This window comes from Phaenicophaeus curvirostris, chromosome 5 (genome assembly GCF_032191515.1).
Source record: "Phaenicophaeus curvirostris isolate KB17595 chromosome 5, BPBGC_Pcur_1.0, whole genome shotgun sequence".
NCBI classification, from domain to species: domain Eukaryota; kingdom Metazoa; phylum Chordata; class Aves; order Cuculiformes; family Cuculidae; genus Phaenicophaeus; species Phaenicophaeus curvirostris.
In genome coordinates, this window is record NC_091396.1 from 871,559 (window position 1) to 895,335 (window position 23,777).

The window sequence follows — 23,777 nt, forward strand, 5'->3', positions numbered from 1 at the left end:
TCATGGCATGAGGGAATCCAAAGCTCTCTGACCACCCCAGGAGTGGGAGCTACTCCTAAATGCTGAGGGACCTGGGGCTGTTTAGCCTGGAGAAGAAGAGGCTGAGAGGAGACCTCATCGCTCTCTGCAGCTCCTGGAAAGGAGGTTGTGGTGAGGTGGGTGCTGGGCTCTGCTCCCAAGTAGCAAGTGATGGGATGACGGTTGGACTGGATGAGCTTTGAGGTCTTTCCCAACCTTGATGATTCTATGAAGCACCATGTCTGGAGGTACTTAAGACACGTAGATGAGGTGCTCAGGGACGGTTTAGTAGTGGACAGGTACCGTTAGACTCGATCTCAAAGGTCTTTTCCATCCAAACAAGCCTGCAGTTAAATGGGCTCAAGAGTAGTTTGTAAGGAAGTGGCCCGAGAGGAACAGTCCCAGCAAACTAAACCTGATTTAGCCCTCCTGTTCCATTTTTAGGAGATGGTTCCACACCTCAGCACTCCTGCGTCTCGGTGACACACAGCAGGCTCCTCTCTGCTGTCTGAGGAACCAAGCCATGTTCATTCTGAAGGAGCACACGTTCACATGTGAAGCCGTAGATCTAACGCTAAGAAAGGGTACGGGCAGGTGACACCAACCCCTCAACATTCAAAGTGTCAGCCTAATTGGTCGATACTGGAATGGATTTAATAAGCCTGCATCTGAACATCAGAAACCGTGGAAAAGGCCAGCTGCTTGCGTTTAGTGGTATTTATTAAACAGTCAAATTCCCTTTATTGGCACCGAAGAGCTGGTGTTCGTATCAGCAGCAGCCCAGGAGTGGCTCAGTCTTCCCCACAATCAGATATTTGCTGGAACACCCCTCGACTGACACCACTCTGCCACTTTGGAGGCTCTTAATTAAAGCTGCCGCTGCTTTTGCGGTGATTAGAACAAAGCTCCTGCATTACAAGAACTGTTCATTTGATATGGTTTAATCAAGCTGATAATGAGATTATCTATTTGAAATAAGCCCAATGTGTTTTAATTGACTTGCTTCTATATGCATTAACTAAAAGACAGATCGCAATTGAAAGCTGCTGTGGTGTGCAAGTCGCTCTTCCAGATGTCCCACCCTCCTCAATGTGTTTTGGGGTGTCTGACCCCATACACCCCCTTACACGTCTCCCACGGGCAGCGGCCAAACTGGGAGGGTCTGCAGGAGCAAACAGGTACGACCACAGGTTCTGGAAATCAGGATGCTTAAAAGTTCCAACAGCATTGCCCCCAAAATCAGAATAATTCCTCCCAAAGCGACCCCACACCATGTCCAGGGTGTGCGTGAGGACTGCAAGTTCAATAATAAACTGGGCAGAGCCGGGTTTGGCCATGGCAGACCAGGCATCCTATACAACCACATCCCGGGGAGGACAACTTCCCAGGCTATACGGACCAGTGGTTTCCTTCCAACCCTCATCCCACTTTCCGTTGTCGCCACTGAGAGACCAAGCCTCTGGCAGAAGTGGTGGAAACCCCAGAATAAACAGCTGTGGCTTGCCTTAAACCCAACACCGGCCACCTCCTTCCCCTCCAGCTCCCGCCAGCAGCAGCCGGACCTGGCCACTCGCCGATCCAATTTACTGCTCAAATAAAGCCGCTACCCAACCAGCAAACTCAGAAGAGAGTTGCTGCCTCATTAGCAGGAAAATAAGCGAGTGCGTTAACATCTGCATTGTCTGTCATCTCGCAGCTGCAGCATCTGCCTCTCCCTCTCCAGCACTCGACTGCGAAGAAAATCAGAAGGAACTCGGCTGGGACCACCTGTTCAAGCACCGTTTCCTTCCCAAAGCCTCACGACAGAGACGCGCTCGTGCCAAGGAGACGATGCCAACAGCACAGAAATGGAAAGCTTTTAAAGCTCCTGATCCATTTGGTGCTTTGGTAACGCTCAAAGACTCACAACTACGCAGATCTTTCTCTCTGAACAGCATCATTTCAGCAACTTCCAGCCCTTGAAGAGGGGATATCATAGAATCACCGAACGGTTTGGGTGGGAAGGGACCTCAAAGCCCATCCAGTCCCACCCCTGCCATGGGCAGGGACACCTCCCACTGGATGCGGGGGGCCAAGCCCCATCCAGCCTGGTCTCCCATACAGGAGGTGCTCCAGCCCTCGGATCATTTCCGTGGTCTCCTCTGGACCCACTCCAACAGTTCCATATCCTCAAGCTGGGGATCCCAGGACTGGACACGGTGTCCATTTAAATTGGCACAGCTTGCACTCCAACAGCAGCCCTATAACCGTAACTCCTTGGAGAACCGGCTCCCTTTTCCCTGCTGCTTTTACAGCTGAATAATTCCTGGTGCTCTATGGAACGCACTGCATGAAGCAACCCCCCCAAGAGCTCTGGGAAATACGAATAAATCAAGCATCAGGCTGAATTACCTAAATGCCGCGCGAGTCCCACAGGCGGATGTTTCCTTTCCATCTCCAACATTTAGAAAAGCAGCAGTCGTCGCAGGCTGCAATTTGTCTTCCCGGGGTCCAGCCCCGATTTTCCTCTGGAGACTCATCGCAAGCTCCATCATCCACATGTTCCGGAGCAAACTGTTTATCCAGAGCTCATTAGACCACAGAAAACGCTTGTTTCTCTCTCTCATCAACACAATCCCAACCAGTTGCCAACACCTCCCAATACCCGTGTGGATACAGCGCTGGAGGATGCAGCCTGAGCCTCCTTCACCTCAAAAATCTTGGATAAGGGAGCTGGGGCAACTCCAGCACGGCCAAGAGGAGCTGCGAAGCCGCCCTGCTCCGCTCCCTGCCCAACACCAGCCACCACAGCCGCGTTGCGAAAGCCTCTGCTCCAGCCGCATCGCTGAGCGTTGCAAAACGTGTGTGGCCGTGATAAATTACAGCTCACGCTGCAATTACACCCGATGCTTTGAACCAGAAGTGCTGAACCTGTCGGAGAGCAAGGGCAAGCCAGGAGCCAAACGCGCTGGGTACGGAGCCTGCTGGCAACGCTGGCCACTCACACGACCCCGAGCCAGCCCTGCTAACGCCCCGCAGAGAGGGATCCTGGTTCTTCTCCCAGCACAGCGGGTCCCCAACTCTTCTCTTGACAGAGAGGGTCCCCAACTCTTCCCTCTGCAAAGAAGGTCCCCACCTCTCCTCTCGGTACCGCCTGTCCTCGCCTCCCTTACCCAGTTTCACATCTTCCCAGTGGCCATGCTCCAAAATGCTTTGTGCAGAAGCCAAAATCACATTTCTCCTCCCGTTTTCCCACTCTCCACGACCCCACAAGGACTTAAAAAGAGCATTAAAAAGAGGGAAGAAAAGAGAAATCTCTGCTGCACCACTAAAAGCCGACTGAAGGCCAACAAAGGGGAGCCCTCCTGGGTGGAAGACGCTCCCTGAACGCTGGGCTCCGACCTCCCTCTCTCCAGGCAGCATTGATGACACTTTTGCAGCCCCGGGGAAGCAGCCCTTGTTAAGTTTCAAACGCAGAAAGCAGAATTCAAACCTCCCTGCCCCAAACTCTTGGGAGATCCCTCCAATCCTGCCTGCCCAGTATGATGTTTCCCTTTGGAATGAACTGTTCCATCCAACACCCACCGTGCAGGGAAAAGCCAGTGCATCTGATCCCAGTGGAAAAGAAATAGGTAGAAGTTTGGGGGAGAATGGGAAGCTGCTTCCTTGAAATTCCTGTTTGGGGGCCTCGTGCAACAGCTGGGAAAGGACGTTGCCTTTCGGAGAGGCTCTGGCTCTCCTTTCCCCTCTTCTGAGGCTGAGAAGCTGCGTTACCAGCTTGGGCCCTATGTGAAAAACAGTAAACGTGATAGCAAAAAATAAATCTGGGAAGCAAGACCTGACCTCAGCAACTCGGAGAGTCACCAAACCCAGACCCAGGTGAATAGCCACGGTCTGTGTACGCACTCAAATTAAAGTAAACATGAAGTTTCCAAACGCAAAGCCCTCACTGAACACCTACTTCATAAAATCACAGAATCATTTGGGTGGGAAGGGACCTCAAAGCCCATCAGTCCCACCCCTGCCATGGGCAGGGACACCTCCCACTGGATCAGGGGCTCCAAGCCCCATCCAACCTGGCCCTGAACCCCTCCAGGGATGGGGCAGCCACCCCTGCTCTGGGCGGCCAGGGCCTCCCCACCCTCACAGCAAAACATTTCTTCCCAAGATCTCATCTCCATCTCCCCTCTTTTAGCTTAAAATCGTTGCAAACAGATTAAATATCACATGTTCACCAAGAACTGCCTATCAGAACTTTAAACATAAAGCCACCTACGTGACAGCTACACTAGCAGCGCCCTTCAAGTACCTATAAGTAGCCTGAAAAACCAAGTCAAAAATACCCCAGGACAGCTTTGACAGCCGCGTTTGCAGCCGGAGCACACACTTTGCCAATCGAATTAATCAAGGCTTAAAAAACCCCCAGCCTTGCTCATCTGATTTTCAATAAATGCAACCCGCACGCTCGATTCCTGCGCGGCAGAAGGCTGAGTCTGGGAAAGCATCACTCAGCTGTCACTCTGCTCCGAGAGCGCTGGCACCGTTCCTGGATACACGGACAAAACGGAATAACTGATTGTTTCCAAGCCTTTATTTTGCAGCAGGCAGCGCAGGATTTCTCTCTAGTAAGCACTAAAGCGCCGCTATACGTTACGATCGCGCTCTTCCACCGCTGCTTTAGGAACTTCCTCCACGCTGCTCAGTTAAATAATTCAAGCTGCGCCGTGATTCCGTGTTTTACACGTGGAACCGCGCTGCCTCGGGGAATTTCAGGGCAGGTGCCTCCCTGCCAGCTCCTCTCCGTTCCAGAGCTGCCATCCTGTCTCCGAACTGGGACTCCTTCTCTCATCGGGATCTCTTCCTCCACAACACCCCCACTCGATCTGCCGACTGGGAACCATCAGCACAGCCCCCCCGAGATCCAAACACAGCGCGACGCTGCTCTACAAGCTCAGAAATTGCTTTAGGGGAGAATAAAACAACACGGGAAATTCAGAGAAGAGCAAGGTATTCCCTCAATACAACATTTAATTAACCTGCCTGAAATTGGACCCAAAATGCAATGTTAAGAACACTTTTTTTTTCCTTTAAACAATCTTCATCTCGTTCTCCTTGCCCCAGCGCATCCTTCAAACTCACCTGACACCACTGTGCTGCATTCCTGAACCCTCCACACTGCGCTCTGGGTACCATCTCCATCAGCTCCCGTCTCCGCGAGGAGCACGGAAAAGAGACACGATTTAAAATCTAACAGATGCATTTATCACCTCAGCTTAAACCTACGGAAGCCTTGAACCCAGGCAGGCAAAAATAGGCAACAATAAATACAGAGTTCATGCCGTATTTTGGAGGATTCCTGGATTGTGACTCATCCCCAGCTGAAATGCCCAGAACCACCTCTGCAGCCTGAAACAGGGACCAGGACGCCCTTGCAGCTCTCGAGAAAGCACTGAAGGCGACATCGTATCCCATTTGAGAGAACCACAGAAACACAGAATCACTGAGGTTGGAAAAGACCTTTAAGTGCAACCAGATCCACAGGGAGGTGTCCTGCCCATGGGGTGGAACTGGAGGGGCTTTATGGTGCCTTCCAACCCACCTCATTCTTTGATTCTACGATCACCCAGTCCAAGCATCAGCCCAACGCTGACTGAATTGCATCCCACAGCACCACAGCCACATGAATTTGAACCCCACCACGGATGGGGACGGCACCACCGGCCCAGGCAGCCTCTGCCATGGCTTCACCTCAATTTCAGTAACGATATTTCCAGCTGCTCTTCCCTGAGCCTGGAGCTGCACAGGGTTGTTGTGGCCCAAGCACAGAACCCAACACATGGTCCTGTTGAACCTCATCCCACCGGTCACAGCCCCTGGATCCAGCCTGCCCGGATCCCTCTGCAGAGCCTGGGCCCCTGGATCCAGCCTGCCCGGATCCCTCTGCAGAGCCTGGGCCCCTGGATCCAGCCTGCCCCGATCCCTCTGCAGAGCCTGGGCCCCTGGATCCAGCCTGCCCGGATCCCTCTGCAGAGCCTGGGCCCCTGGATCCAGCCTGCCCGGATCCCTCTGCAGAGCCTGGGCCCCTGGATCCAGCCTGCCCGGATCCCTCTGCAGAGCCTCCTTACCCTCCAGCAGATCCACACTCCTGCCCGGTTTAGTGTCATCTGCAGACTTGCTCAGGGAGCTCTCAATCCCCTCATCCCGATGCTGGATAAAGACATAGGACAGGAGTGGCCCCAGCACGGAGCCCTGGGGACAGCGCTTGTGCCCAGTGCCACTGGGTTGAACCCCAGCACTCCTTGTCCTGGCCACCCAGCCCAGTTTTGCTCTCAGCAGGGAGGGCGTCCGTCCAGGCCATTGGCAGCCGGTTTCTCAAGCAGAAGAGTGAGAAATGGTGTCCAAGGCTTTCCCAGCGCCCAGGTTCACCCCGCCTGCAGCCTTTCCCTCGCCTGCTGAGCGAGGAATTTCATTTCATGCACACGAGAGGCAGCAGACGAGGTGTAACTTTCCCCCCATCAGCTGGAACCCTTTGTGAGTGCTTCATCTTACTGCTCACCGTTCCAGGGAGGGTTCAGGAGAATGAGGACACTTGGGTCTTGCCTAGACTTTATTGTGCCCCAAAGCGTGGACTCGAGGAGGTGGGAAGGGACTTGTGGAGTTCCCCTTGTCGAGCGCTGCGGCTGCAGCCCAGGAGGCTGAGCTCTCCAGGAGGAACCAGGGTGGGGTTGGAACTCGGTGGGCTTTGAGGTGCAAAGCGTGCCGTGATTGGCCGAGCCTGGGCATGGTCCCCCAAAGCTCTGTGATGTCACAGAGACCCCCGGGACTCCCCTCCTCTTGGGGCTGCAGCAGCCCCGCGGGGCCACTGTGCTGTCCCCCTGCGTGGAGGGCAGACGTGTGACGGTGAGGGGAAGGACACCCCGTCCTGCGAGCTCTTTGCCACGCGCACAGAGAGGTTCTGCTGGACGAGGAGCCCGCCCTGCCGTCCCCCGACCCTTCTTGTGCTGCCCTCGTGGAGCAGGAACCGCTCTCCTGCCTTCCCGATTGCTGCCAGCCCGTGTCGGAGCAGTCAGCGTCCTGCCCGCGGAGCAGGAGCTCCCAGAGATATTCCTGCTGGGACTCGTCTGCTCCAGGACATCGTTGGCATTCGTGGCACCACAAGCCCAGCGTGGAGGCCGAGCGAGCGCCTCTTCAGCGCTTCCCTCCATCCCCTGGGCTGCTTCCCGCAGGCTGCGTCCCCAGGGCCGGCCGTCAGCTGGGCATCGTCTTCCTTTGCCGCGGGAGATGGCGTCGGAGCAGGGCACCTCTTCCGCGGCGGCCAGCACCAGCCGGGGGACGCCGGCCGCGGTGCCGGACGCCTCCCAGGTCCCAAAGTGCGTGATCTGCCTGGACACCATCCACGATGAAGCCCGCGTGAGCCCGTGCCAGCACCTTTTCTGTTTTCCCTGCATCTGGGTCTGGGGCTGCCACAGAGCCGAGTGTCCCCTCTGCCGGCAGGCTTTCCACCGCATGCTGCACAGGCTGGGACCCCACAGCTACGACACCTATGAAAGGGCGCGCCACCCGTACAGGCTGAGGCCTCGACCCCTCCGTGCTTCAGGGAGCTCGTGGTGGCGTCGCACGAGCTCTTCCGCAAGAGGCCAGGACGCCGGTCACAGAGCAGACCTCGAGAGGGTCCAAAGAGAATACCCAAGGCAGCACCACGATGGCCACAGCTCGGCTAGGGATGCTGCTCGTGACGCCGGCCGAGCTCCCAGGCCGGAACGGGACGAACCAGAGTCTTCAGAGCGGAGCCAGCATGTCAACTGGTCAGAGTCCATGGGACAGAGGGAGGCAATGAGGGAACGACACGCCTCAAGGGCTCATTCCCAGAGCAGATCCCGCAGGGAACGACATGCAACAAGGAGTCGTTCCCCACAGAGATCCCGCAGGGAACGACAAGAAACAAGGAGTCGTTCCCCACAGAGATCCCGCAGGGAACGACAAGAAACAAGGAGTCGTTCCCCACAGAGATCCCGCAGGGAACGACAAGAAACAAGGAGTCGTTCCCCACACAGATCCCGCAGGGAACGGCTAGTGTGAAGGAGAAGTTCCCAGCACTGATCCCGCAGGGAAGGGGAGCATCAAGGATCCATTCCCAGCACAGATCCCACAGCAGCCGGAGAGCACAGCGAGGGCAGCTGAGGAGGAGGGCTTGGGATGAGCAATGAGCTCCAAGTCCTGAACTGGACATCCCATTTTCTCTGGGAGAAGAGCATCAGCAGTGAGGAGGCCGCGACTCCTGCAGGGAACAGCCTGCAGAGAAGAGCCAGTCTCCGCGGAGGGTCAGCAGCCGTGCCGGGCGCAGGCACCAGGAGCCAAACCCTTACAGGATGCTGATATTGGTCTAGACTGAAGCTTCTCCTCTTGACTCGGAATTGGAGCATTATAGGCAATAAACTAAATGTTTAAATACAATTCTGGGTGTTACTCCGTCTACCTTCGGGCTGTGACAGCAGCCGTGCCGGGCGCAGGCACCAGCGGCCAAACCAACCAAGACGGGACCCCAAGGTGGCACCGCGGGCTCCGCACGCCTGGGGCTACAACTCCTTGAGAAGCCAGAAGTAAGAGCAGAGCTGGAGTCAGGCTGCTGCTCGTTAGGAGCTCCGAGGCCTGAATGGGACATCCCGCCTGAGTCGTACAATCACAGAGTGGTTTGGTTGGAAAAGACCTTGGAGATCATCCAGTCCAACCGTAACCGTCTGCTGCTGAACCACATTCCTGAGCACCTCGTCTGCCTGTCTTTTAATTCCTTCTGGGGATGGGGACTCCACCACCGGCCTGGGCAGCCTCTGCCAGGGCCCGAGAACCCTTTCTGTCAAGAAATGTTTCCTGGTATCCAATAAACTCCTGCCCCTATTGGATCATATCTTGGACCCAGCTCCTGGATCCAGCCTGTCCCGATCCCTCTGCAGAGCCTGGGCCCCTGGATCCAGCCTGCCCGGATCCCTCTGCAGAGCCTGGGCCCCTGGATCCAGCCTGCCCGGATCCCTCTGCAGAGCCTGGGCCCCTGGATCCAGCCTGCCCCGATCCCTCTGCAGAGCCTGGGCCCCTGGATCCAGCCTGCCCCGATCCCTCTGCAGAGCCTGGGCCCCTGGATCCAGCCTGCCCCGATCCCTCTGCAGAGCCTGGGCCCCTGGATCCAGCCTGCCCGGATCTCTCTAAAGCCTTCTTGCTTCAAGGACAATATTTCTAACAGAGAAGAAAAAGACTAAAACTTTTGAGGACCTCTTACCGCCAACAAGTGGAGAGACAAAAATGATCCGTTTCCCCCTCAGCTGGCAGCTACAGGGCTCGAGAACAGCGGGATGTTCAGCACATGGGGTTGATGGATGGGGAAGAGAAAACGCCCTCACACACCCAAGCCCCCAGCTCAAGAGTGCTGGGGTAAAAGATTCAAATGGCTCACAGCGACAGACTCCAGCACGGGGGGACTAAAACTTACGTGAGACTGCGCTAAGTCCGAGCGGGGAGACAATCCGCGAGCGATGCCTGCAGCTGCGGGGCTGCCAGCTGAAGCCGAGCCAAAGTGGCAGCGGGAAACGCTGGCGGCTACTGGTCTGCCTGCAGAAATGCTGGTAGAAAGTTTCCAGGAGCTGCTGGAAGACAGAAGAACGCAGCAGCGAGCTCCGCGTTCCCACACTGCGCCCAGCCAGGGGAGGGTAAACAGCCGATAAGGAGGCGAGCACAGCAAGAACCTGCTGCCGCGGAATCTCAGCCCCAGGGACGACTCCCACGCCCGGGTGCCCACTGCCCCGAGACGGTTTTGCCACTGGCAGCCTGAATCTTGGGAGATTTGATCCAAAGAGGAGCTGATGCCGGACAACAGCTGCAAAGGGCTTTGAGCTGAGGAGATTCTTTCTCCTCTTGCAGCCGCAGCACGCAAGGACACACAACACCCATGCAGGAGATCCCAAACAGCCACAACCACACACAACAGCCCCAGGTCCCTCAGCTGCTCTCAGAACTGCTCCCAGCCCCTTCCCCAGCTCCGTTTCCTTCTCTGGACGCGCTCCAGCCCCTCAATGTCCTTCTTGGAGCGAGGGACCCAAAACTGAACCCAGGATTTGAGGTTCAGCCCCATCAGCACCGAGTCCGGGGGCACAATCCCTTCCCTGCTCCTCGTGGCCACACCAAGTCTTCTCACCCCATCACTTGTTACTTGGGTCAAGAGTCCAGCACCAACCTTACCAAAACCTCCTTTTATTTGAGGAGCTGGGCAGGGTTTTATACCACTGAGCAAGTTTTCCAGCCTGCTAGAAAGTAAAGAATATTAGGACTACACTACACAGACCCAAAATCCATATGGGAGAGGCAAAGCTCTTGGATATGGAACGAGACCCCACAGGCAGCACCTGAAGCCACTTCTCCTCTGTTGGATTTTTCAGTTGGCTGTGTTTTATTCCCACACATCAGACTCTGAGAGGAACCGCCTGACCTCTGGGTACTCTAAACACTGCTCCACACGGGGTTATCACAACTAATGAGGTTTTAATCACCTTTAAGTGCTGAAAAGTAAAAAAGCTGCCGGTGCACGGGTCTCCCTGCCCCTCCGTGGGCCATTTCTCACCATTCCTTCTGACGGTTTCCAAGGAAACGTATGCAAGCTCAAATTGGATTGACATTCACTTAGCGGACAGATCGAGTTTTTAACAGCCATGGGCCTGGATTCCAGGCTGAACCTCAGGATAAGTCAAGTTAACCATATAAAACCCATCCCCAAAGCTCCCCAAGCCTCCAAACTTTGTAGAAAGGTGAGGGATCACCTAATTACTCAGTAACGAGCTTCGAGGCAGCATCTGTGGCAAGGTCAGGGATCACCCACTGTGCCTGCAGGAAAGCATCGGGCCACGCACGCGACAGCATCTTTGGAGGGAAAGATTTGTTTTCTGTTAAGTGCTGAGAAAACAGAAGCGTTCTCAAGCCCATGAGTGGTTTTGGGCAGGAAAACTGATGCAAATCACACATACACTGAGCACAGACAGAGCCTCTCGCAGGTCGCGATGTGCTATCCGCACGCTAATTATGCTGCTCACATCCCTAACTCCAGCACGAGCATGAAGTTATCCCTCGGGCTGGTGCTGGCCTGCAGCCCTGAGCAAAGCTGTAGTTGCTTCTTCCCCAGCACCAAGAGGGGCAGGGGTTTGATCCCACCTCTACAGCCCCAGGAGAGCAATTTCAGCTGGGCTGACCATTTATCCTGAAGTGGGAATCATTCTCTGTCTCTTCCTCCACCTGGGAAGAGATGGAATTGGCTGGGATGCGCACAGGAGCTGAGGTCGACGAGCGATGGGTCAGGGCAGAAATCCCCCAAAAGCCTGGTTCTCTCCCACCGCTCGTGGAATTTGCTGAAACCTATGGAATTGCCAGCTTGGGTTTTATCGGTCCAAGCCCACAGGATTCCTTCCCTCTCCTGGCACCTGACGTTTAGCCAGGATTATAAAGGAAATCTCCTCTCCTCTGTCCACAGGGGATCTCAGCTTCCAAGCCCTTTCCCTTCATTACCTCATGGGGATCTGCTGTGTCTCCTCACTCTAAACCATCTCCTTTCCTGAACTGACTTTGACTGAGCCAGGAAAACAAAGAAACAAACGCAAACACACCTCTTGCATCTATTGGGGGGGGGGTTAAACTCAAACCGTTTCCTTCTGCCTGCACTTTTCTCCTCCTTCCCAATCTTCCAAGTGTATTGATAGGTGACTCTCTGCTTATTCCTCACCCGGGCACCTCTTCCTTCTTATTCCTCACCCGGGCACCTCTTCCTCCTTATTCCTCACCTGGGCACCTCTTCCTTCTTATTCCTCACCTGGGCACCTCTTCCTTCTTATTCCTCACCCGGGCACCTCTTCCTTCTCATTCCTCACCCGGGCACCTCTTCCTTCTCATTCCTCACCCGGGCACCTCTTCCTTCTCATTCCTCACCCGGGCACCTCTTCCTTCTCATTCCTCACCCGGGCACCTCTTCCTTCTTATTCCTCACCCGGGCACCTCTTCCTTCTCATTCCTCACCCGGGCACCTCTTCCTTCTTATTCCTCACCCGGGCACCTCTTCCTTCTTATTCCTCACCCGGGCACCTCTTCCTTCTCATTCCTCACCCGGGCACCTCTTCCTTCTTATTCCTCACCCGGGCACCTCTTCCTTCTCATTCCTCACCCGGGCACCTCTTCCTTCTCATTCCTCACCTGGGCACCTCTTCCTTCTTATTTCTCACCCGGGTACCTCTTCCTTCTTATTTCTCACCCGGGTACCTCTTCCTTCTCATTCCTCACCTGGGCACCTCTTCCTTCTCATTCCTCACCTGGGCACCTCTTCCTTCTTATTTCTCACCCGGGCACCTCTTCCTCCTTATTCCTCACCCGGGTACCTCTCCCTGCTCATTCCTCACCCGGCTACCTCTCCATCCTCTCCCTGCAGAGGGGGATGCGCCTCAACGCCCTTCACCCCCTCTACTTAAGTCCTTTTTAAGAATCCCTTCCCTTTTTACAGTATTTCCCTTCCCTTTTGCAGTATTCCCAATCCCAAATCAGCAGGAATGTCCTTCCAACTGCCCCAACGATTCCGTGCCCCGCCAAGCGCCGAGCCCCCTCCATTTCAGAGTCTGGTTAAAGGCTCTTTCAGTTCAGCGAACTTCCCAGTGTGACTCGCTTCCCAGCGCCAGGAGCATCCGCAGCTCCATAAGCGCCGTGCGGCTGCTCCCCCGCAGCGGCGCCTGCTCCCTTCCAGCCCTGCAAAAGTCAGCTCAGCGTCTCCCCGCACGCCTCCAACTCCCCGTTCCCTCTCTCTCATCGTAGCCCATTCCAGGTATCGCGCAGGCAGAGGAGGATGCGCTGGGGTGAGCGGATAACGCTGCGCGAGGCAGGGGCGAGCTCGCTATTCCCAGAGCTCCGCACAGCCCACAGAACAATGGAAGGCCAAGCCTGGGTGTGCGGGAAGCGGCTCGGCGCGGCGATGCCCACGGATCTCGATGCTTCGCCAGCACCGCAATTTTATTTAGAAGATGAGCCAAAAAAACAAGCCACCAGCTCAGCGGGTTTATTCAAATCGATGCTCGGAAAATGCCTCCTTTTGATTTCCAAAAGCATCGTAAATAATTTGAAATATTGATATGCTGCAGTCGCTACAAGCCGAGATCTTTTATTAAAATAAAAGCCCCACCAAGCCTGTCGAGCTGAGCAGTTGCAGAGCTGAGCAGGAGAAAGCCCTTCAAAAAACTGCTCGCAGAACAATGGGTGCTGCGAGCGCTCCTGCGATGTGGGCTCACAAAGGGGGAAAACACGCAAATCCCTGTTTTCTTGTTTAGTCACACCTTTGTTCGGGAGAACTGGGACACAGGGAGCACTGCGACTGGCAGCGAGGCAGCATCTCATTCCTGCGGGTGACACATCTCATAAATCCCATGCTCCCCAACATCAGAGCGGCTCCCGTTCGGCCGGGCGATTCCCAGGAGCGCTCACATTCCCGACACCGGGATAGCACCCGACCGGCAGCGTATCGCAGCAGGGAACACCCAGGGAAACACTCCAACCCCGTGCATCCTAAAGCATCCCTGCTCCGAGCCGCTCTCTGCACCCAACACAGCTCACCACATCCCAGCGGGACGAGCCGAGGCTCCACCGACACCACAAGGCTTCTTCTCGTCACGGTGCTCGGAGCAAACGCCTCTGGAGAGCCCGTAGTGTGACTCTCTCAACGCGCTGGGGAATTAAAGCAGCAAAGAAGGAAGAACTGCAAACCTAAGGGCTGGAAGCTCAACAAGAACCCAACCGAGCACCGTTAGTGATGATGAGCCAATAATCTACATAAGAATTTTTAGGAAAAGGAGCTAGAAGCAGCATTCCTGGACATGCCACATGTGACAGCCGTAAGGACCCTAGTGCCCTGTGCCCTGACACAGGTTCCTTCCCCATCTCTGCTGGCCCTGCTGGAGTGTTCTCCACCAACAGCACAGCCGGCACAGCACGTGGGACCGCTCCACGCCACCAGACCGACAGTGCATTCCGCTGTGCATCCCCACATCTGTTCCCTAGCCGAGGTCAGCAATGCTCGGTCCCAAACTGAAAGCCCATTCCCGCAGGCTGGAGAAGCCAGCTGGGAGTGAAAAGCATCCCCCATCTTATTCCTGACTTGCACAGCGTCAATAACCAAGCACCCTCTCCAAAAGATCTCATGGAATTCAGGGCACATTAATGAGGAGCTGAGTACGGGGAAAATACCTGCTCCTCCAAACAAGTTATCAGGGAATCATGGAATTATTTGGGTTGGAAGGGACCTCAAAGCCCATCCAGTCCCATCCCTGCCACGGGCAGGGACGCCTCCCACTGGATCAGGGGCTCCAAGCCCCATCCAGCCTGGCCTGGAACCCCTCCAGGGATGGGGCAGCCACCCCTGCTCTGGACAGCTTCATTTTATCTCCATTTCCAGCCCCATTCTGCAGAACCAGAGCAGCCCCAGGCGAGGCTTCCCCTGCGATTTAACTCCAAACATTCCGTGGGAGCGGTGTTACTGTGGTACCAGTGGCTCAGAGGTTTCAAAGAGAGGTTCGGGTGCTCCCATTGCCCAGCTGACTGCACCTCTCACACCCTGCCAGCTCTCTAGGCTCTTTCCTGTTTTATATGGGGTTTCCCCCCCACTAGAAGAGCAGGAATAACAGGGAGCAGAGGAACTGAACCCCACCGGCACAGACACCACAGGGGACCGAGCACAGCTGCACAATGAACTCATTTTAAACCAGATTTATATGTATTCTTCTTGATGACATCCTTTGGTTCAACTTTAATGATGACATCAGTCCCTTGTTTCTCTTTACCACAAGATTCCCATTGTCCTGCTCTTCAAGCGGAAGATTTTTTTCACTCTCATGTGAAATATCACCACGATTCCCCTGGTTTATAATAAAGCTTCGTGTTATAAAGTCCAGGCTGGACAGTAACCGGATGGAGGCCCATTGCATTGTCCCACACAAACATGTTTCTTTCTGCCTTAAGAATTAAAACCAGGGGTGTTTGAGCGCATTTTTTCCATTTAAAGAACAGGAGCACAGGAACTGCAAGTGCAAAAGCACGAAGGGTTAAATTTTAACCTACAACTCATCACTCAGAGCAGCAACTTGGCCATGAATGTTAATATTTTTGATCATTAAAAAGCACCACTGAGGAAGGAGGTGGGTGAGGAAGGAGATGCTGTGCTGGGTGGCTGCGGGCATCTCTGAAGAAGCCCAATCCCAAAGCCTTCCAGGGACACGGATCCTCCTCTTCCTCCCTCAAATGCATCCAGACCCTACGAACACTCCCTGGACACACACAACCCTGTGACCACAAACATTCCCAGCGCACACCACCCATCAACCACACCACGGGGCACGGCAGAGCCAAACCCGACTCCAGAACCGCTCCAGATCCCTTGGGATCAACCTCCCGGCTCTGCTGGCCCAGCACAGCCCGCACCACAAAGCACACACCTCCTGTTCAAGCTTATTTTTAGTTTTACAGCTTCTTCAGGGTGTTTGTGTTTTGGTTTTTGTATTTCCCAGCTATCGGAACCGCCGTGTCATGTATTATTAACAATACGATCGCTGTGACTTAATTAGTTCGGCTGGTCGGGCACGAAGCGGGGGGCGTTCCTGCCATCCTGGCTGGATCAGCTGGTATTGGATGGGGAGAGGACAAAAACCTCCGCATAGCTCCTTTTAGATGCAATATTTGCACGTTGGAGCTCACCTTCCTATTTTTGCAGCATCCAGTACCATCATTCATTCATTTTCTTTCTTTCCAGGACTGAAAGGGGCTGCAGGAAAGCTGGGGAGGGGCTCTGGATCGGGGAAGGCAGGGATAGGACGAGGGGTTTGAGCTGAAAGAGGGGAGATGGAGATGAGATCTTCAGAAGAAATGGTTTTTGTGAGGGTGGGGAGGCCCTGGCCCAGGTTGCCCAGGAAAGTGGTGGCTGCCCCATCCCTGGAGGGGTTCCAGGCCAGGCTGGATGGGGCTTGGAGCCCCTGACCCAGCGGGAGGTGTTGGAACTGGATGGGCTTTGAGGTCCCTTCTAACCTAAACCATTCAGTGATTCTTTGATCTGAACTCCACGCCAAGCAGTCAGCGAGCCTTTGCCTATGATCCCTAATTATTTTCAAGGCTGTTTACTCTGGATCGGTTCGCTGCTAAGGGCTTCTGCTCAGTGCTGCAGCCGCAGTAGAAAAGCGTTTGCTGAAGGGGATATTTCCCCAGAATCACCAGCAAGTGCTATCGGAACGGGATACCCACCGGCTGCACCGGCACACGCATCCCACGGCCACACGGTGCCAATTAACGCCGTCACCGCAAACAAAATGAGCTGACAGAGCCTGCCCAGAGAGGCAGAAACACCAAATATAAACAATAATGCTGCGAAAGCAGAGAGGGAAAGGTGATGCAGATGGAGAAGGGCAGAGCACCAGCACAGGAAGGACACGGAGCTGCTGGAATGGGTCCAGAGGAGGCCACGGAGATGATCCGAGGGCTGGAGAACCTCCTGTGCAAAGCCAGGCTGAGAGAGTTGGGGTTGTTGAGCCTGGAGAAAAGAAGGCTGCGGGGAGACCTTAGAGCAGCTTCCAGGACTGAAAGGGGCTCCAGGAAAGCTGGGGAGGGGCTCTGGATCAGGGAGGGCAGGGACAGGATGAGGGGAATGGTTTGGAGCTACAAGACAGGGAGATTGAGATGAGATCTTGGGGAGAAATATTTTGCTATGAGGGTGGGGAGGCCCTGGCCCAGGTTACCCAGAGCAGGGGTGGCTGCCCCATCCCTGGAGGGGTTCAAGGCCAGGCTGGATGGGGCTTGGAGCCCCTGATCCAGTGGGAGGGGTCCCTGCCCATAGCACAGGGTGGGAATTAGATGATCTTTAAGGTCCCTTCCAACTCAAACCATTCTGTGATCTATGACCACCAGATTAATTGATGGAGTTGGATGAGAAAACTTCAGTGGCCTCCAAATTCACAATGTTTTCACTCCAGGACCAAGGTTGTGACTGATATTTTCCCCCTAAAAGGCACATGTCTAAGCAGAAATACATTGTTCTGTGCAATCGCCACCACCAGCCCACAGCAAACAGAGCATCCAGAAAACATCCACCCTCACGAAGCCGAGAGAATCGTTTTCACTTATGGGTTTGGCCTTTTCCAGCCCAGTTTACACTTAAAATGACGCTACCACATCAAGTGCAGCAACTCTGCTCAAGCCCAGTGGCTGGAAAGCCTGTGCTGCTGCTCTGTTTAGAACACCACACTGAATTAATCAGGAAAACAAACAGAAATCAATGTTTAAACCCAAAACGTCCCATTAAATCTGACTAACGCACTGTTTCCTATTGCAAGCAAATATTTAGACAGCTCCAGCCGAAGCAGGAGAGCGACGCAGGTAGCTGGGATGTTACAAACATGAGGGATGGATTGGGATGAATGTGTGAGCAGGGTGATGGTATTTAAATCGCATTAAGATTTTAAGAATGTCGGTCCCCCACGCAGCCTCACAACCACGAGGAAGGGGAACCACAAACCCCACGAGCGCCGAGCACAACCCTGGCACCGCAGCACCCAACGCCACACGGAGCTCCCGACTCCGGAGCGAGCGCTTCCCAACTGGGACAAACCGATGGACACACCAGTTCAACCAAGAGAGGAAAAGCTCAGAGCTTCGCCTGCTCCTGACACCAACGGCTCCGGATGGAGAGCGATGAAGGTAGCCAGGAGGTGACAAACGTGAAGGATGGATTGGGATGAATACTCTAGCAGGGTATTTCTGTTAGAGCGACCGGCAGTGCGATGGTATTCAAACCCCATTAAGATTTCAAAAGCATCGCTCAAACACGCAGCGTCTGACACCCGCAAGGACGGGAACCACGCGGCAAAACCCACGACCCAGCAGCACCCAGAGCCTGCTGGTTCAGAGCAAGCACTTCACAACTGGGACAGACTGACGGACACATCAGCTAACCAGGATGGGAAAAGCCCAGAAAAGCCTGGAGGTTCACCTGCTCCCAACAGCGATGACTCTGGATGGGAAGTGAGCACGGGGGCAGCTGTATTACAACCAGAATCACGGAACGGTTTGGGGTGGAAGGGAGCTCAAAGTCCATCCAGTCTCAGCCCTGCCACGGGCAGGGACGCCTCCCACGGGATCCGGGGCTCCAAGCCCCATCCAGCCTGGTTCTGGTGTCCTTTAACGCAAACCCAACCCAGAACCTCTCTTGGACAAGCGCTGGTGGAAAGAGGTGGGAAAGGAAGAGAAGGCGAAGGGAATAGATCCCAAAAGCTTGGAAGAGGGGGTCCTGGTGGCTCTCCGAGGGGCAGCTGCCCGTCACGCTCTGCCCAGTCACATGCGCTGGCTCCAGCGCCTTGGAGAAGCAGCTGGAAAAGCGGGAGCCAGCGGAGCTGCCTCCATTAGGAGCCAGCGCTACACAAAAGGAGAAGAGGAAGAGAGCAGCGAGCCCTCCGCCACCGGAGCCACCGGCGGAGACAGGGGAGCCAGCCCAGGATGGGGTGGGAGCCCAAACCCGACGGGATCTAAACTCCCCGGGAGCAGAACTCCCCGCAGGATGACGAGGCTGGATGCCACCTGCCCGGATCCGCAGCCGAGCCCGGGAACTCGCCAGCTCCGGGCACGGGGCCCCCAAACCCCAAACCTCGGCCCCAGGAGGGGAACCACCAGCCCCAGCTCCTGCCAGGCCCCCCGGGAATAGGGACAGGGGGGTCAGAACCCACCGGGACCAGGACGGGGGGCTCAGCACCTGCCAGGGCCAGGAAGGCGATGGGGAGATGGGGAGGGGATCAGAACCCAGTGGCACTGGGGGGCCTGGGGGGGCTGGGGGAGCTGGAGTCAGGACCTGCCAGCGATGGGATTAGGGAGGAGGGGGCAGCTCGGGACCCACTGGGACCAGGGATGGGATTGGGGGGGTGAGAACCTGCTGGGACCGGGAGCTGGGAGGGGGATGGGGGACAGGCCCCTCCATTCAGGCCCCACCAGGAGCCGGGGGGTGGGAGGCAGGGGCGGTCCGGGACCCCCGGGACGGGGCTAGGGGGGCGGGCATGGGGGTTCAGGACCCCCCCAGGACCGGGAACGGGACCGGGGAGGGGTGTCAGGAACCCCCGGGACGGGGAAACGGGGGGAGGGACCCGCTGGGAACGGGAACGAGATGTGGGGGGGAAGGGAGCGGCCCGAGGACCCGCCGGGACGGGCCCGGAGGGGTGGGGTGGGGGACCCGAGGGGGCGGGACGGGCCCGGGGGGGGTCGGGACCCACCGGGAGCGGGTCGGAGGGTCGTTCCCGGCTCCCTCTGCCGGCGCCGAGCGGGTTAACAGCCGCCACCCCCCTCGGCGAGCGGCGAAAGTTCCCGGTGCCCCCGCTCGGCGGCACCTGCTCCCGCGGCCCCCGGGGCGGCGATGGCGGCCGGGACTCACCGTGCGGCCCCCGAGCACCGGAGGCTCTTCCCGCGGGGCCGCCGGGGCTCCACGCTGCTGCGTCAGCGCCGCCTCCTCCTCGTCCTCCTCCTCCTCCTCGCGGGATGGGGATGAAGCTCCCTCCCCGCCGCCGCCCGCCCGCCCTTCGCCTCAGGGCGTCGCGATCCGGCGCGGCCCGGGCGGGCGGCGCAGCAGAGGCCCCCGAGCAGCGGGGAGGGCACCGGCAGCGGGGGAGGAACGGGGAGGGACGGAGGAGGAGGAGGAGGCGCCGCCGCCGCCAAGTCGCCGCGAGCCGCCAGCCCCGCCGGCCTCCTTCCTGCTTCCTCGTCCGCGGCCAATCAGCGCCGAGGAGCGGCGCCGCGCAGCCAATCAGCGCCCGGAAGGCTCTCCGGACGACCAATCAGCGCCGAGGAGCGGCGCCGCGCAGCCAATCGGAGCCCAGGGTCGGCGCCGCGCGGCCAATCAGCGCCCAGGATCGCGGGCGGGGGGACCAATCGGCGCCCAGGACGGCGGCCCGCGGGGGCCAATCGCCGCGAGAGGACACGCCCCCAAGCACGCCCCCGCTGCCCCCCCCCCAGCCCCGACCCCCCAGCCCCGTCCTGTCCCCGTGTCCCCGTGTCCCCCGAGCCCCCCAGCCCCGGCCCCCCAGCCGCGTCCTGTCCCTGTGTCCCCCGACCCCCCAGCCTGTTCCCGTGTCCCCGAGACCCCCCAGCCCCGTCCTGTCCCCGTGTCTCCGTGTCCCCCCAGCCCCGACCCCCCAGCCCCGTCCTGTCCCCGTGTCCCCGATTCCCCCAGCCCCGTCCTGTCCCCCCCCGTCGGTCCCACTCAGTGTCCCCATCCCGCCTGTCCCCCCTCTCCCAGTGTCCCCCAACCCCTCCTGCCGCCCCCCCCCCCCCGATCTCGGGGTGTGTGTCCCCTTCCGAACCCCTCGCAGCCCCGTCCTGTCCCCCCCCGTCCCTCCCCCACAGTGTCCCCGTCCTGTCCCAGTGACCCTATCCCACCCCCCAGCTCTGGTCCCTCTCGGTGGCCCCTCCACCCCGAGCCTCTCACAGCCCCAGCTGCTCCCACTGGCCCCATCCTGGCTCCCCCTCCCCCCCCCCCGACCCTCCGGTTCTGTCCTGGGTCCCCCTCCTGTCCCCATGTCCCCATCCTGTCCTGCTGTCATGTGTCCCCATCCCCCCCTGCTCTCCCCTCGGGCTCAGTGTCCCCCACCCACCCCCAGCCCCTCAGCTCTGTCCATTCCCAGTGTCCCCATCCTATTCCAATATCCCCATCCCATCCCAGTGTCCCTCTCCCATCCCAGTGTCCCCATCCCATTCCCATGTCCCCATCCCAGTGTCCCTATCCCATCCCAGTGTCCCCATCCCATCCCAGTGTCCCCATCCCATCCCAATGTCCCTATCCCATCCTGGTGTCCCCATCCCATCCCCCTGTCCCTATCCCATCCCCCTGTCCCCATCCCATCCCAGTGTCCCCATCCCATCCCAGTGTCCCTATCCCATCCCGGTGTCCCCATCCCATCCCAGTGTCCCTATCCCATCCCGGTGTCCCCATCCCATCCCAGTGTCCGTATCCCATCCCAGTGTCCCTCTCCCATCCCAGTGTCCCTATCCTGTCCCAGTGTCCCTATCCCATCCCGGTGTCCCCATCCCATCCCAGTGTCCATATCCCATCCCAGTGTCCCCATCCCATCCCCGTACCCCCCCTCTGGTCCCACCCAGTGTCCCCATCTTACCCCAATGTCCCCTCCCGCTCCACCTCTGCCCCTGTCCCCCCGTCCTCCCCTCCTAAACCACGTCCCAAAGCGCCACTTCCACTCGCTTTTTGAACCCCTCCAGGGCTGGGGACCCCCCCCCCCACTGCCCCGCGCCGCCTCTGCTGGGGCTTCAAGGCTCTTTTAGTAAAGCCTTTTCCCCAATATCCATTCTAACCCTCCCCTGGTGCAACTTGAGGCCGTTTCCTCCCACCCCGTCACTGGGAGAAGATGGAAGTAGTAGAAGTAGATGGAAGAAGTAGGGATGCATCCTGGATTTCAGTTCTAGGGGAGAAGAAACCGTGTTTTGGGGTTATTCAGCCTGGAGAAAAGAAGGTTCTGGGGAGACCTTAGAGCAGCTTCGTTTGCTGCCAGCACGCCTGGTAACAGGAGCTTAAGCAAGAGGGTTCAACTGAGTCAGCACTCGCACTAAAAGCAACAACCTGCAGCGATCCGGAGGATCCGGAGGCTCCTGCAGGGACAGGTTCCTTGGTGGGGATGGGGAAGGACTGGGCTGCAAGGAAGAGCGAGGTGCAGCTGCCAGGGCGAGGGGTGCCAGCTCCCACCTCCCCAAGGAGCCTCCCTGGCTGCAAACCCACCTCACCCGCTCCGGATCCCCGCGGTCGCATCCATCCCCTGCGCTTCCCACCTTTCCCAGGCACCTCCTGGAACGGAACGGAGCGAGCATCCCAAATCCCAGTCAGCTGAGTGATCCCACCCTGCTCCTCAGGGCTTCGAGGTCCCTTCAACCCAACCCATTCCAGGATTCTCTGAAGCATTTCCCTTTTTCCATCGGATGCCCTTGGTAGGCACTGGGGCTTGATGAGCGGGGTCGGCACGGAGGCAGCACACGCCGTCTCATTACCCACCTGCAACAAAAGGCAAATCCAAAGTGCTCTGTTTGCGGCCCAGGGAAGCATCTGCAGGTTCTTAGCTCTGTTACCGCTCTGAAGGTTTCATTTCTGTTTTATTTTGGTTTTAAGAAACCCACTGCTGCTGTTTGTATCAGACGCTGCTGTCTACCAAGCAACGGTGCCAGGGAAGCTCGAGCCACGTGAGCTGCAAAAGAGAGGGGATGGCTTTGTTGTGTTTCTTATTTAATAGAATCACAGAATCACGGAATGGTTTGGGTCAGAAGGGCCCTCAGAGCCCATCCAGTTCCACCCCCTCCCACTGGATCAGGGGCTCCAAACCCCATCCAACCTGCCCTTCAACACCTCCAGGGCTGGGGCAGCCACAGCTTCACCTCAGACCTCATCTCAACACTTTGAAGTGCTTTGGTGAGGAATATACGAGCCAAATTTATTGATGGAGAGAAAAGGAAATGAAGAGGTGATGAATTTTACTTGGGACGAGCTTGGCGGGGACCATCCCAGCCAGGAAACGAGACCTGGATTAAATTAAAGCAGAAAATCACAGAGGTAGGAGTTAAAAACATCCCGGAGCGTTATTACGGACAGAGGTGAGTGTGGGCGTGCGCGTAATATATTGCAAAATCAGGGCTAAACCCGAGGGTTGTGCTTTACGAGCTGGGTCGCGGCGGAGCGAGCGACGAATTCCCAGGCAGGGGGAGGACAGAGCGTTCCGCCCCGCGTTCCCGGGGTTGCTATTATTTTATGAAGTGTGATTCACCAAAGCAGGGAGGCTGGAGAGACCCGAACGCAAAACACATGTCCCGAAAAGATACGCTGGGAAGGCAAACAGTAATTATCTGACCATCTGCGAGCGGCGGCGCCGAGGATGGGGCTGCGAGCGCCGGTGCAGCTGCGAGCGAGGCTGCATTCACCGGGGCTACCCAAGGGCTCGGGGGCTTCGGCAGCGGAACGACCCCCTCGCCGTGTCGACAGCCCCGAACATCAGGTTTTTCCCTTGCGTGGGACTAATAAAGGAAACCTAACGAGAAATCCCAGAGGCAGCGGCTCGGATGATCTCTATTTCCAAAGGAAACAGCTGCGTCGCCAGTGAAAACTCCAGCTCCTTCTCCTTGTGTCCCTCAGGTGGATGGGAGCTCGTGGCCGCACAGGGCAGTGGCACGGAGGTGGCAGTGCCGTCCTCTCCATCCGTGCCAAAAGCAGAGGGAACACAACCGCGGAGGGGACACGTCTGCTCCCCACGCGCCTGGGAGCTTGCGTTGAGCCAACGTGTTGGGATGCTGGGATGCTGGGAGGTGACAGTTGCCAGAGGGTCCAGGGCTGGAGCCAAAGAGGTGGCACCAGCAGGGCCACCAGAGGGGATCCTGCACCTCTGCTCCAGAGAACCGTGTCCAGTTCTGGATCCTCAGCACAGGGGGGACACGGAGCTGCTGGAGCGAGTGCAGAGGAGGCCATGGAGATGATCCGAGGGCTGGAGAACCTCCTGTATGAGGAGAGAGTTGGGGTTGTTCAGCCTGGAGAAGGTTTTGGGAAGACCTTAGAGCAGCTTCCAGGGCTGAAAGGGGCTCCAGGAAAGCTGGGGAGGGGCTCTGGATCAGGGAGGGCAGGAACAGGATGAGGGGAACGGTTTTGAGCTGCAAGAGTGGAGATGGAGATGAGACCTTGGGCAGAAATGTTTTGCTGAGAGGCTGGGGAG

At 57.2% G+C, this 23,777-nt stretch overlaps 1 protein-coding gene across 1 annotated transcript in view; it reads right to left on the bottom strand.

Moving 5' to 3' along the window:
* Nucleotides 1–19,763, bottom strand: part of BAHD1 (bromo adjacent homology domain containing 1) — a 36,568-nt gene extending 16,805 nt beyond the window's left edge. The window contains exon 1 of the mRNA XM_069857240.1: nt 19,457–19,763. The gene's annotated coding sequence lies outside the window, so the exon portion shown is untranslated. The remainder of the gene's footprint in view (nt 1–19,456) is intronic.
* Nucleotides 19,764–23,777: the final 4,014 nt, after the last annotated feature.